The sequence below is a fragment of the Choloepus didactylus genome, chromosome 3, assembly GCF_015220235.1.
Source record: "Choloepus didactylus isolate mChoDid1 chromosome 3, mChoDid1.pri, whole genome shotgun sequence".
NCBI classification, from domain to species: Eukaryota; Metazoa; Chordata; class Mammalia; order Pilosa; family Megalonychidae; genus Choloepus; species Choloepus didactylus.
Genome location: NC_051309.1, coordinates 180,162,864 through 180,178,371, shown reverse-complemented (window position 1 = coordinate 180,178,371; position 15,508 = coordinate 180,162,864). Strand labels below are relative to the sequence as shown.

Below are 15,508 nucleotides of genomic sequence, written 5' to 3'. Positions count from 1 at the left end.
GCACTGGGGAATTCACTGAGTGCTCTGTTAAAGGCAGAAAGCTCCTGCCTTCAACAGGCTTACATTCTAGTTGAAGAAAACACTTGATAAATACAAAAGTAAAAATATAGTGTGAGGTGATCATAAGTGCTATGGAGAAAAATAAAGATAAGGCAGGGAATTGTGGCTGGGGGGTGTGGGCAGGGCAGGAGGTGGGAGTGAGCAATGAAAGCTGTGGTCCTGAGGAAGGAGTGTGCGTGGAGTGTTCTGGAGATAGCAGGACCAGCAGTGGCTGGAAGGAGCGAGGGCAGGAAGAGGAGGAGGAGGTGAGACTGAGTGGGGTGGGGTGTGGGGACCCAGCAGGGTGTACCAGCACAGACTGTGGACCACCATGGCCTTGTAAGGATTTGTAAAGTTTTCCAATTTTAAGTGAGTGAGATGAGAAGCAACTGAAGAGTTTTAGCAGAGGTGTGACATGATGTCTCTTTATGTGTTAAGAAGGTAAACTGACTTCTAGGTTGATGAGATAATAAGGGATGGGACCAGAAACAAAAGAGCCAGGATGTTATAGTAATAATCCAGAAGAAAGATGACAGCAGCTGTCCCCAGGGTACTGGAGGTGGTAGGGATAAAAAATAAAAATAAAAATAAAGGTCATATTTTGCATATATTTTGAAGATAGAGCCCACAGTGTTTGCTGCTGGGTCAGAAGCAGGGTATATATGAGAAACAGAGGAATTAAAGATTTTTTTACCTAAACAAGTAGAAACATAGGGTTGACATCTACCAAGAAGGGAAAGATGGTGAAAGAATATGTTTTAAGGTGTGGGTAATCAGAAGTCAGAAGTTCTGTTTTGGACATATTAAATTTAAAATACCTATTAGGGATCCAAGTTAAGATAGAGAATGCCAGAGTTCAGAGAGAGGTCCTGAATGGAGATACACAAACAGTTCCACTTCTGCATGGTTCCAATATAAATGAATTTTAGTGATCTCAGTAATACCAGTCTGACAACAACTAGGTTCAAAGTTCAGTTACAAAGGTACATTAAATATGAGTAATTGCACAAAGTACAAACTTCAGCGCCTCAGTCCACAAATCACTATCTATCTAACAGATGTGCTGCATGATCAGTGACTGTGACGTCACTTCTTTCAGAGGTGGCTGAGCACTGCGCATCTGTTATTTCAGTTCGTGCCAAGGCGGCAGAGTACAATTGTGTTGCTTTCTTGTCTCACAGTGATAAAGCCAAGCACCATTTCACCGAAACAGATAATTGAAAGAAGGAATTGGCCAACAAAGATGAAACTGCAGAAAAGAAACTAAAAGTGAAAACGCAGGAAGTGACATTCAGCTCTAACGTAAATGGAGTTATAGAAGAAACCGCTGACCAGGCCAATGTCCACAAGGCCGTAGTCTAGAGACTCTAGATAGGCAGCCAGAGGAACTGAGTAAAGGAGAACTTTCTCCACCTAAATGAGGAAGTGGTTGTGACAAAAAGGATAAAGATGTCCCAGAGGAAGTGATGCTAGCCAAAAACTTCACATGAAAGGAACTTTTGGAGCTATTTCACGACATGGAAAGATAAAAAGATAAAATATTGGAAGCTGATTCAAACCTAGAAAGGAGTTTGACAATTTCCCAAAGCACTGAAAAGATGCACATTTGAATTTCGTTATACCAGGAGAAAAAGGAAGCAAGCACTGTTCAACCTACTCTTGATACATTTTTGAAAAAGAAAATAAAACACTTTTAATTCTCAATGTTTTTAAAGTTTTAAATTACAGTACTAAAATAAATAATAGTTTTATTATTTTTCCCTTCCTTATATATTTATAATCAGCAGTAAGACAGTTTTTAATGTTTTGACAACATTAAAGTTCATGGAACAATTACAATTTCTCCCATTAATGAGAAAGATCACTATGTATGGTTTCAATTTGCACTGTCATTTTTACATGCCTGCGCTTCCACGCAAAGGGAAAACTACCCCTATATTTAGGAATCATCAGCATAAAAATGGGATCTAAAATGAGTCTGTATGGGGCCACTTAGAAAAATGATTTTTCAACTCCAGTTTGTGACCCATTAAGTACCTAGTGAAATCAATTTAGTGGGTGCTAAGAGGACTTTTTAATGAAAAGAAAAGAGAAGTAGAGCAAAGAAAGGGAAAGGGACAGGAGGAAAGGAGAGATCAAAGTATATTGTTTTGTGAGGACCTTGCTTCTCTGTATGTGTGTGTGTGTGTGTGTGTGTGTGTGTGTGTGTGTGTGTGTGTACTGAGGAATGTTAAAAAATATATTTTTTACTGCATAGGGATCAAAATAAATTTGAAAGCCACTGACCTAGGAAATGTGAATAGAAGAGGTTCAAGGACAGAGTCCTGGGCACTCAAAATGTTTTGAGTTTGGGAAATTGAGGAAAACAATCAAAGAAGGCAGAGAAGAAGCAGGCAGTGAAGTTTGAGGAGAACCAAGAAAATGGTATCTGGAAACCAAGTAAAAAAGTGTTTCAGGAAGGAAGGAATGATCAACAGAGTCAACTGCTAGTCCAGTTTCTCTTGTATTTAGCAACATGGTTACTGATGACCTTGACAATGATGATTATGAACTTCAGTGGAGTGGTAGGAGCAAAAGTCAAACTGGAATGGATTCAAAAGAAGAAGGAAAGTGAAGAATTGAAGACAAGTGTTTTGCAGTAAAGTGGTTCAGATTGATATTTAATATGTGCAAAGAACATGAAGTCAAAGTAGATAAATGTCAGTACACATAATAAAATATATGGTGTATAAATATGTTCAAATTTCTGTGTAATATTTTTTGCTCCCCTTCTACTCTTTTTGGGATCACATTCTTAAAAGGGTGCTCAAAAGGTCCCAGTCCTCACTCCCTAGCTGTCAAGACTAATACTAAGTTATCATAAGAAAAGTGTCCTATTTTATTTTCCAAAACTTTAAAAGTTTTTAATATTTTAGAGCATATTTATTATTATTTTCTTATTATTAAGCAATGCCCAACATGTTGCACTAATAAATTAATTACATATCTGCTTTTTATAAACATGAACTCAAGCTTTCATCCTTTTTCTTATTTTGTTTCTCAGAATTATTTTCCAAAGCTATGTTTACTCCTCCAGCAGGAAAGGCATTAGCATTCCAATTATCCCAGAACACCATTCTGTGCAAAATCATGATCCCTGTTAATTTTAAAGAGATCATATAAATTAATTGCCACTAAAGCTTTTCCACCATTTTTCCCATTGTTTTCGCCAACTAGCTCCAAAATTTCATGCACTCTTTACCAGGTGTTGCTGCATTTCCTCCTCCTGCTTACATCCTTGCATTCGGCAGGTTCCCTTTCTCACTTCAAAAAAGCTTATTAAAACAGTATTCAGTGAAACATATGGCAAGTGTCACTGTAGTCCCTTCTTACTGTCTATCCATTTCATTGAGTTCTTAGGTGTTGGAAGTAAGAAGTTGCAAGGAGGTACATGATATTCAGTGCTAAATTGAAGCACATGAAATTGCCATCTTTGTATATTTGCATTGTCAAATATCGGCAATTTCATATGGTTCAACATAGAAGTTTTTCTTACTAAATCTGTGTATTCTCCATGGCTGCCAGACAAACACTACAGCATCTCTTTGACTTGATTCTCCAACTTTCAAGTTTCTCTAACATCAGTTTTCATGTTACAGATAGAAATTATAGATTTAACTTTATTTATTTAGCAAATATTTCTCAAATGCCTACTATGTGAGGCACTGGGTTAGTTGTGGGGATATCAGACTTGAAAACATCAGTGACCCTCAGAGTTTGCATACAGTACAGCAAGGGATTAAATGTTAGACAAGCAATCACACAAATATTTATTTAATTAAAATTGACAGAAACGTTGTGAAAGAAAGTTTGCACATAGCAGTGAGAACCTAAGTTAGTCTGAAAGGAGAGAGAAGGTTTCTCTGACAAAGTGACATTTAAGCTGAGAGCAGAAGGATGAGTGGGAGTTAGAAAAGTGAAGTTTTCCAGGGAGAAGAAAACAGCTTGTGTAAAGTCCCTAAATCAAGAAGGAACTTGGGGCTTTCAAGGATCTGAAGTTCCTTCTTGATCACTGGTCTTTGCTACTTATGTTCTTTTTTACCTGCCTCAACTCACAGGACTGTATACTGTATTCTATAAAGCCTTCTATATACTTCCTTCCCTTCAGATTTTTCCTCATAATATTTAACCATTCTTATTACACCCTCACATCTCTACTCACATCCTTTCTCAACCTTTACCATATTTTAATGTCTTCAAGTTCAAGCAAAACATATGATGAGATTTCAAAAATCTCTGCCCGAAATCCCGAGTTATTCTGTACTTAATTTCATCTACCATCATTGTATAAATAGAAAAATCATCATCATTCCATTTTAAATGTTTCATACTTGTGAGGAAGCAACATGTGATGAAAAAAGCATGGTCTTTGTCAGAAAAAAAGCCCCCCTGTTATTAACTAAATGTCCATAATAATGGGGATAATAATACCTGCTTCATAGAGACTTACCTGGGGAATTAAAGTGAGATTACACTGGAAAGTACCTAATTTTGTGCTCTAAACCTGCTTTCTTCTTTCTCTGCCTTTTTCCTTCCCTGTCTTATACATGCAGTCAATTCTACTAGTCCTTTCCCCCCATTTTTTTTCAATTTTATTTATTTTATTTATTTTTGTTTTTTATAATTCATATTTATTGAGATATATTCACATACCATGCAGTCATATCAAACAAAGCATACATTCAGTTGTTTACAGTACCATTATATAGTTGTGCATTCATCACCAAAATTAATTTTTGACATCTTCATTACCACACACACACAAAAATAATACGAATAAAAATTAAAGTGAAAAAAAACCAATAAGTAAAAAAGAATACTGGGTGCCTTTTTTTTTTTCCTTCCCCCATTTTTCTACTCATCCATCCATAAATGAGACAAAGGGGAGGGTGGTCCATATGGTTTTCCCAATCACATTGTCACCCCTCATAAGCTACATTTTTATACAATCGTCTTCAAGATTCATGGGTTCTGGGTTGTAGTTTGATAGTTTCAGGTATTTACTGCTAGCTATTCCAATTCATTAGAACCTAAAAAGGGTTGTCTATATTGTGCGTAAGAGTGCCCACCTGAGTGACCTCTCGGCTCCTTTTGGAATCTCTGCCACTGAAGCTTATTTCATTTCCTTTCACATCCCTTTTTTGGTCAAGAAGATGTTCTCCATCCCATGATGCCGAGTCTAGATTCCTCCCTGAGAGTCATATTCCACATTGCCAGGGGGATTCACTCCCCTGGATGTCAGATTCCACGGAGCGAGGAGGGCAGTGATTTCACCTGCCAAGTTGGCTTAGCTAGAGAGAGAGGGCCACATCTGAGCAACAAAGAGACATTCAGGAGGAGGCTCTTAGGCACTATTATAGGGAGGCCTAGTCTCTCCTTTGCAGCAACAGTATTCCCAAGGGCAAGTCCTGTGGTAGAGGGCTCAGCCCATCAAACCACCAGTCCCCCATGTCTGTGAGCGCATCAGCAACCATCGAGGTGGGGAACCCCAACACCCCTGCATTCTCCACCAGCTCCTCAAGGGGGCTCTGCATATTTTTTCCATTGTTTTTTTTTAATTAACTCCTTTTTTTTTAAATCAACTATATCAAAAAAAATTTTTTGAAAAACACACAATAAAAAAACATTTCAAATAAACCATAACAAGGGAGTCCAACATGTTCCTACTCTACCCCAAGAAAATAACCTAATGTAGCAACATTTCTGTTAACTTGTTCTTAATATACCCATCAGAAATTAACAAACCATAGTCATTCCTGGGCATTCCCAGAACCTCCAGGTGTTTGTGAATTTTCTAAGTCTCTGATGGTTATTGACTTCTAATTATATTCCATTGTGGTCAGAGAATGTGCTTTGAATAATTTCATTTTTTTTTTAATTTATTGAGGCTTGTTTTATGTCCCAGCATATGGTCTATTCTGGAGAAAGTTCCATGATCACTAGAGAAGACTGTGTATCCTGGTGATTTGGGATGTAATGTTCTATATATGTCTGTTTGATCAAATTCATTCATCAGAATGTTTAGGTTTTCAGTTTCCTTATTGGTCTTCTGTCTGGTTGATCTAGCTACAGGAGAGAGTGATGTGTTGACATCTCCCACAATTATTGTGGAAACATCCATTGCATCCTTTTGTTTTGCCAGTGTTTGTCTCATGCATTTTGTGGCACCATGATAGGGTGCATAAACATTTGTGATTGTTATTTCTTCTTGTTGAATTGCCCCTTTTATTAGTATGTAGTGGCCTTCTTTGTCTCTCATAATATCCTTGCATTTAAAGTCTATTTTATCTGAGATTAATATTGCTACTCCTGCTTTCTTTTGGCTGTAGCTTGCATGAAATAATTTTTCCATCCTCTCACTTTCAATTTCTTTGTGTCCCTGTGTCTACGATGAGTCTCTTGCATGCAACATATTGATGGTTCATATTTTTTGATCCATTCTGCCAATCTATATCTTTTACTTGGGGAGTTTAATCCATTCACATTCAACGTTATTACTGTGAAGGCATTTCTTGAATCAGCCATCCTATCCTTTGGTTTATGTTTGTCAGATACATTTTTTCCCTCTCTCTCTTATTGTCCTTTAATGAACCAATATTGAATCTCTTTGGTACTGAACCTTTCTCTATCTCTCTCTCTCCTTTCTTTGTTTCTCTGTCGGTAGGACTCCCTTTAGTATCTGAAGTAGGGCAGGTCTTTTATTAGCAAAATCTCTCAACATTTGTTAGTCTGTGAAAAATTTAAGCTCTCCCTCAAATTTGAAGGAGAGCTTTGTTGGATAAAGTATTCTTGGATGGCAATTTTTCTCTCTCAGAATTCTAAATATGTCATGCCACTGCCTTCTCTCCTCCATGGTGGCCACTGAATAGTCACTACTTAGTCTTATGTTGTTCCGTTTCTTATGTGGAGAATTGCTTTTCTCTTGCTGCTTTCAGAACTTGCTCTTTCTCCTCAGTATTTGACAGTCTAATCAGAATATGTCTCGGAGTGGGTTTATTTGGGTTTATTGTATTTGGAGTTTGCTGGGCCTTTATGCTTTGTGTATTTATATTATATAGAAGGGTTGGGACGTCTTCCCCAACAATTTCTTTGAATACTCTTTCTAGACCTTTATCCTTCTCTTCCTCTTCTGGGACACCAATGAGTCTTATATTTGGATGTTTTATTTTATCTATCATATCCCTGACATCCATTTTGATTTTTTTGATTTTTTTCCCCATTCTTTCTTTTGTTCTTTCATTTTCCATTCTGTGACCCTTGAGGTCACTGATTCATTGTTCAGCTTCCTCTAGTCTTGTACTATGAATATCCAAAATCTTTTTAATTTGGTCAACAGTTTCTTTTATTTCCATAAGATCAACTATTTTTTTTACTTACTCTTGCAGTTCCTTCTTTACGCTCTCCTAGGGTCTTCTTCATGTCCTTTATATCCTGTGCCATGCTCTCATTGTTTGTCTTTAGTTCTTTGATTAATTGCTCTAAGTACTGTGTCTCCTCTGATCTTTTGATTTGGGTGTTTGGGTTTGGGTTATCCAAATCTTCTGGTTTTTTCATATGCTTTAAAATTTTCTGTTGTTTTTGGCCTCTTGGCATTTGGTTTACTTGATAAGTTTCTTTTAGGATATGTAGGATTATTCAAAGATGAATCTCTATTTTGTCAGATCTACAGCTTAGTGGAGCACACTTTCTCTACTAGCCAGCAGATGGTGTCCACAAGTCACCTATTCACCTCAAGTCAGTTCTCTACAGCTTTGTCTTTGTGGTGTGTGGGGGTTTGATTCTTGTTAGGGTCCAATTGGTGCACCAAGTTTGCGTGTGTTGTTGGTGCTGTCTGCCCTGAACATGGGGTGTGTGTCTGAGCAGTTAGGGTGGGAGGGCAGCTTTAATAATCAAACCTCCCAGGTGTTCCTGGAGATTTAAGGCTGTTGCAAGAGTCTAAACCTTCATTTCACTCTCGCCACAGATTTTCTCTGCCACTGACCCACAAGTCCTTGGTATTGGCATATAGTCCCTGGGATTTCCAAGTGGGTCCCTCTTCCAAGGCATGCCCTTCTAGGGCCTCTGCTGAGGGCAGGTTGTGCCATGTCACAAGTGTGCACCATCCCTCAAGGGAACTTCTGGGCCACCAGGCCATGTAGGTGCATTCCCAGCCTATTGTAAGGATGACTGTATGGGGCATGTTAATTTCCCCCTTTTCGTACAGCTCCACCTTCCCAGCTCTGGGATGATTAGCTGTGGGTGCACGAAAGGATATTGTCCACACCCGATATTGTGGCATGCATTTGTTGCTGGAAACACTTCCTGTCACACTGGGTTTTTTGGCACAGCTCTGGGCCTTGGCTCCGGTGCCAGGCAAGAGCATTCTCAGCCTGCCGGGAAGATGCCTGCAAGGGGCATGGTTATTTTCCCCTTTTAGCTCACCTCTGCCTGCCTCACTCTGAGACAATTAGCAGCGGATGCATGAAAGGCTATCTTCCAAGCCAGATATTGAGGTGTTCGCACAGCCTGTTCCTGCCACCCTTCACTCTGCAGTTCTCGCTGCCATATCTGTAGCCGCTTTTGGGTTTTTTAAAAAAGAACTAGTCCACCTCCAAATGCCAACCCACAGTTTCCCCACACCGCAGCGTGGCTGCCGGATATTCAGCAGCTTACTCACTTGTTTCAGAACGCAGACTCCTGGTTTCACCACGTGCATGGTCCCTGTGGATTTAGCAGACCTTGTCCAGCTGGTACATCACTGGAACTGATGTTCTGGGTCACTTTCTGGCTTTTATCTAGTATTTTTCATGGAGGTGTTTTTTGCCCTGTCTCTTCTAGCCACCATCTTAGGTTCTCCTCTCTTTCCCCTTTTTTTGCAAGGCAATTTTTTCTACTACTAACTTGCCTAAACCATAGCCAGACTGATATGGAGCACACATAAAAACAGACACTGATTCTAATCTGGGTGGCATAACATAGTGTGGAGAGTGGAAACAAGAGGAGAGCAGGAGTAAATAGCAATGGAGATAATTCAACACCAAAGCTCCTGAAGCTTAGTCAAAATATAGCTTATGGGCCAATATAAGGCTATCTAAGCCAAGGAAGCCAGGAGGCTGGGAAAAGGCAGGGAGCATGTTGGAGCTCACCAGGAAGGGGGCCAAGGCTCCATTCCAGCAAGAGCAGACTAAGCAGGAAGCAGCGGCCAGGTTCTGAAGATCTTTGGAATGATCACAAAGCCCACCTCCAGTTGAGAGAAGTTTATTGGAAGAGTCAAGAGCATAAGACTCCCCATGGGCAACCGTCAAGGACAAAATTTCTTCTGGTGAAGCAATTCGCCAAGTCAGTAATAATGAGGTGGTAACTCAGGCCTCATACACAGACTCAGTCAGTCCTTAGTGTCCTTTGGCATCTTCAGACTAAAGCTGACATCAATCCTGGCATCTTCAGACTAAATCTAAATATTTAACTTAAGAAATCATTTTCTGATTCTTCTTTTTCCCTTCTCTGAAATATAACTTCCTCACCCTAAAGTTCATGCTCTCATAGTAGACCTAAAAAGTATAGAGCCTTAAATAATTTTCTTTTTACATTTATTTTGTGAGGTATATGTTAAATATAAATAAAAATCACTTTCATATAGATTTATATTTTTTCCAATTCCAACACAGAATAAAAACTATATATTTTATTATCAAGCAGTTTCAACCATCAATCATATTACGAATTTCAGGTCTTTATCATCTTCCTTCCAGATTTGTGCCAGAAGTGGTGAAGCTAAATATTCATTGACAATACAGTTAGTCTGTTACCTTCAAAACATCACTGAAACAGGATCCTGCAGAGAGTATCCACAAACATCATTCAGAAATTCCACAGAAGCACTTAAATTTGGAAAATCAGGCGAAAAAGGAATAATATTTTTGTTACTTGTCACATGTTGTTTGTCACTGCTTTTAAAAGTCTTTGTGCAATTTCCCAAAGTAACATTTTCCTCAAGGAACAAGAAAGTCTTGTAATAAGTATGACTAAAATGACTCCTTCAAAAAATGGAATCAACACATGCAGTCAATCTGGCCACATATGGTCACTTGCAACCAGTATTGTTTTTAATGAAAACTGCCTCTAGACTATGTGATTTCATTAGCAATTTAAAAACTGATAAAAATAAAAAGGCAAGGTCAATCTGTTGTAAAGAGCACAGTAGTGATGATAACATTTCTAGTCTTCTTAGATATTTCCATTTAGATTTCAAATAACTGGAAATTCTCCAGGTACATGAAAAATTATCTGCAGCCATATGACTTCCATGGTTTCTTTATAAGGCTTCTAGTAATCTAGATTAAAGCCCAACCTGGTTCAGTTAGCCACACATTAACTAGAAATAATATCTTCTAAAGGTGCTATTTACAATGGATTTACACACACCAGGACTCAGACTAAGAATGCGTGTTTTGGGGGGTATATAATTCAACCTACCACAGATGTACACATGAACATAGAAAAAGGACAAAATGGGAATAATGCCAAAGGGTTAGCTGTGGTTAAATTAGTTATACTTTTCTGAATTTTCCCAAATATATAGATATATTTCATTTAAAAATCAGAAATGACCCACCTCAGACAGATGCAAAATGTTTCTACCTTTTCCTATTCTAAAAGAATTTGAGATACTTACACAACTTAACATTACACAAAATAGACCATTTTAAATTGAAAATAAAACCAAGTCCCACAAAAACAGTGCTTCTCAAACTTTAATGTGCATATGAATCGCCTGGGGACCTTGTTAATAAGCAGATTTGGATTTGGTATGTCTGGGGTGGGCCTAGGAGCCTGTATTTCTAACAAGCTCCAGGTGGGGGGAACCATAGTTTGAGTAGCAAGGAAAGGTGCAGGGAGTAGATGTTGTCTAGTACCTAAGATGACTTAACCATAGTTGGGTGTTGAATTCTGCACTTTTCCTAACTGTTTAAAAAAAGTAAATCACTAGATGTAGCAAAGACTAACCTTAAGCTGCAATTTAGTAAAAAGAATTACTCCAATAACATAGCCTTGAATTTTACTTTCTAAAAATACAAAAATAGAGCTTATGTTGTGTCCTTCTTGAGGGAATACTATTTATAGATTTACATAAGGCTTTGGTTGAGCAACTAAGAATAGAGCCTAAAAATTCTAGGGTTAAAAGATATTCCCCTGAGGAATTTTTTTTAATAATATGGAAAATTACCAGTTATTTTAGGCTGGCTAACAATTCCAGATCACAGCTAGTGACAACCCTGAAATCCAAAATATAGAAAACAATATAGAATAGTTTATTGTTGAAGCCTTTGAGTAACTCATTCACATACCAGTAGGCATTTGGATTACTGCTTCTCTCTTAGGGAAGTTATATAATGCACATCAATGTTATAAAAATCTAAAGCAGGCACAACCCTGGCACCACTGACATTTTGGACAGATCGTTCTTTGTTGCAGGGGGCAGGGAAGGTGGGTGGCTGTCATGTGCACTGTAGGATGTTCAGCAACATCCCTGGTCTCTACCCACTAGATGTCAACAGCACCTCCCCTCTAGTGTGACAGTCAGACATTGCCAAATGTCCCCTGGGGGGCAAAACCACATCCATTTGAAAAAAAACTAATCTAAAGATTTTTACTGGATTTTATGGGAATGAAGCCGCTCTTTGAGGAAATGTTTTGCTGACCTTAATTGATCTCTGAATGACTTGACTGTGTTGTCAATATCCTGGTAACTCGAGCAGACTGTTTTTTACTCCTTGCTTGTTTTTATCCAGCTAAGAAATAGGCAGGTTGGCTTTTCTGTTTTCCTAAACAGGCAGACAAAGTTGGTTTCAACCTGTTTTGTATATGTAGGTTCATAAAGGAGATGTTGATCAGATGCTGATCCCTTGATCAGAGTTTTATCAATTCCTTAGTTTATCAAGAGATTAATTCAAGAGCTAGAAGATGCAATAAAGACTGACGAGCGGTTTTTTGAACAGATAAAAATATGGAGGCTTAAAAATCAGAGTAAAAACTTCTAAGTTAAATACAAAGAAGTAACAAATACTGAAAGAGGAATTAGATTTTCATAATAATAAAGAAATTATAAATCAATATTATTTTTATGATAAATAGACCTAAAATAAAATGACACAGAAAGACTCAAAGAAATAAAGGTGTACATGCATATTAAGCAAACTGAAAAACAAAAACAAGAAAGGCAGAACTAATTGTACAAACCTGACTAATTAAAAAAAAAGCATTAAGTAAATTCAGAGGATCATTTTATATTCTGAAAAGGTACAATAGCTAGTGAGTATATAACTTTGAATAATGTCATAAGAAAATACACACAGCAAAACTTTTGGAATTATAAGTAGAAAATAATCAAACCACGATTACATAAGAAGCCAAACCAACTTCATCTGTCTACAGTAGATCAAGTAGACAAAAGAAGTATAGAGATTTTAAAAGATAAAATTAATCAAAGCATTTCTAGCTTGATAACCCTGAAATAGGTAATTCACCTCCTAATGTATACATGAAACATACAGGTGAATTACATAATTACAATTTTCTTTCTTCCAAACAAACTCTTAGAGAATTGTTTTATAAACTTTAAAAAGCAAAATTTTACAAATAAGAAAGAATATAGATCATATTCTGCAATAACATACAATGAAACTGGAAATTAATAGAAGTTTGAAAAGAGGCAAAGAATTGGAAATTTTTAAACTTTTTCCTAAAAAAACTGGGATCTAAGAAAACTTTTTAAAAAAATATTCTATTTATAAAATAACTAATGAAGTTGCTATATATCAAAACCCAAGAGATTGGTCAAAGATATAATCAGAAACATTCTTATAGCTTTAAATGTTTTTTTTTTCCTTTTTAAATATAAAAAATTATTGAACTAAACAATTTTAAAATTGTAAAAAAGGTGAAAAGATTCCTTTTAAAAAGCAGGAAATAATTAAAATACAAGTAAATAATAATAACTTAGAAGAAAAACAGTGAATAGAATAAATAAATTCCAAAGTGCCTTATTTCAAGTAAAAATAATGATGATGATGATAATGATGAAATAGACCAGCATTTCTCAAATTGGGGTTAAGAAAAAATTCTATCACAGAGGATGTTAATAGCTGTGCCAAGAAAAAGTCTTCCTCTACACAAATAAGTTCTTTATTTTTAAGTTCCTTTAATCATCAAATAGACTTCAAAAGTTTTCTCTGTTACTTAAAAGTTCTCAGATCTTTTCTTATGTTAATATGTACTTTGAATCCTCAAGGGGGGTATTTTGTACAATTTCCCAAGCTTATTTGCCCTTTTTTTAGTATTCTGAGGAAGTCATCTTGCAAACTGCTGAGCTTAAACACACCTCTAGCAAACTACTGAAGAAAAAACAGTAATAATTAGATTAGAAACCATAAAATAGAAATAACAAATAAAGAAAAAAACGTATTGCAATGGAATGCTATGTACAATTGCACATTAGTTAAAACGGGAGAACAGGCTTTGAGAAAGCACTCAGCACTTGCTGTCTAGATATTCCTTCCTGTTTATATAATTTGTGTTTTAAGTTAGAATGTGATATTAACTAGAATTATAAGATGGATAAAAATGTGAACACAAATGTTTAACCTAAATCAAACTTTAATTATTATTCTATAACTACAGATCAGGTTGTCCTTTCCTGGGTGAAAAAAGCAAAATGTACGAAAGGAGACAAAGAAACTTTGAGCTTCCTACTGTAAAAGCAGCAAGGGACAGGGGTTTATTAGGTGAATGTGAGAATTTCTTTGGGCAAAATTGGAAAAGAACAAAGAATTAACCAATCTGGGAATGAGCTGTATCTCTGACAGTAAGAAGCAGAGGACGGAAGCTATAAACTGTCCCTGCCAAGTCCAGGAGATGTTGCAATAGAGTCAGAAGTTAGCTGCTGACCAACCATACAAGAGACATCGGCTAAGATTCAGCCCCTTCTATGCTTACTCAAGGACAAAGAGCTATGGCCATGCTCGTAGGTCCTAAAAGTATATCTTTCAACACACGTTGTTTTCTGCCTTGGAGAAACTACCAGCCATGGAGTTCAGCAATGAAGTCTCCAAATCCTAGTACTGGGGGTTTAGAAAAGATGGAAACAGTCCAAGAGTCCATCAACCGATGAATGGATAAACAAAATGTGGTACATACATACGATGGAATATTATTCAGCAGTAAGAAGGAATGAAGTCCTGAAGCACGCAACAACATGACTGAACCTTGAGGACATTATGTTAAGTGAAATAAGTCAGACATAAAAGGACAAATATTGTATAATCTTACTGATATGAACTAATTACAATATGTAAATTCATAGACATAAAATATAGAATATAGGTTACCAGGATATAGAATGAGGCTAAAGAATGGGGAGCTGTTGCTCAATATGTGCAGAATGATTAAACTGAATTTACATGTTTGGAAATGGACAGAGGTGACAGTAACACATTATTGTGAGAATAATTAACAGTGCTGAATGAGGTGTGAATACGGCGGGAAGGAGAAGCTAAGAGTCATGTATGTCACTAGAAGGAAAGTTAGAGGTTAAAACATGGGAATGTATAACACAATGGATCTTGTGGTGGACAATGTCTGTGATTAACTGTACAAATACAAAAAAAATCTTTCATGAACTAGAACAAATGTACAACACTATTACAAGGAGTTAATAATAGCGGGGTATATGGGAAAAATGTACCTACTGTAAATTACGGACTATAGTTGGAATATTTTAATACTCTTTCATCAACAGTAACAAATGTATAACACCAATACTATGGGTCAATAATGGGGGGGAGGTTAGGGGTATGAGAGGATTTGGATTTTCTTTTTCATTTTTATTTCTTTTCTGGAGTAATAAATATGTTCTAGAATTGATCACAGGGATGAATGCACAACTATGTGATGATATTGTGAGCCAGTGATTATATACCTCAGATGGTGTGTATGGCGTGTGAATATATCTCAATAAAACTGCATTTAAAAAAAAGTCAAGGAAGAAAGATGCCCACTGTAATAATTACGTAACATTGTTCTAGAAATTTGAAGCAATTTAATTATGCATGCAAATAAATTAAAATTTATAAACTTTGACAGATAAAATGCAAACTTGGGGTGCAGATATATAGTATACTCAGAAAAACTGAAAAAGAATCAACTGAACAACCATTAGAATTGAGAATTCAGCAAAATAGCCAAACTCAACATGCACATATGAAAATCAGTAGTGTTCTTATACTCCAGTAATAAGTTTAAACCATGATAAAAAAAGAGACTCTGTTCACAATAGTAATAAAAATGTTGCTTGTATAGAAATGATTGCTATGAGAAATACATTATCAATATCAACATTGATCTTTTATTCTGAGAAATGAAAGATTGGAAATATTTTCATTTTTTCCAGATT

At 36.6% G+C, this 15,508-nt stretch overlaps 1 protein-coding gene and 1 pseudogene across 1 annotated transcript in view; one reads left to right on the top strand and one right to left on the bottom strand.

The window, feature by feature from the left end:
* The window catches only part of CPE (carboxypeptidase E), a 124,043-nt gene that overhangs the window by 60,860 nt on the left and 47,675 nt on the right, over positions 1–15,508 (bottom strand). The gene's annotated exons all lie outside the window — the stretch shown is intronic.
* LOC119529099 overlaps positions 132–15,508 on the top strand; it is a 43,952-nt pseudogene continuing 28,575 nt past the window's right edge.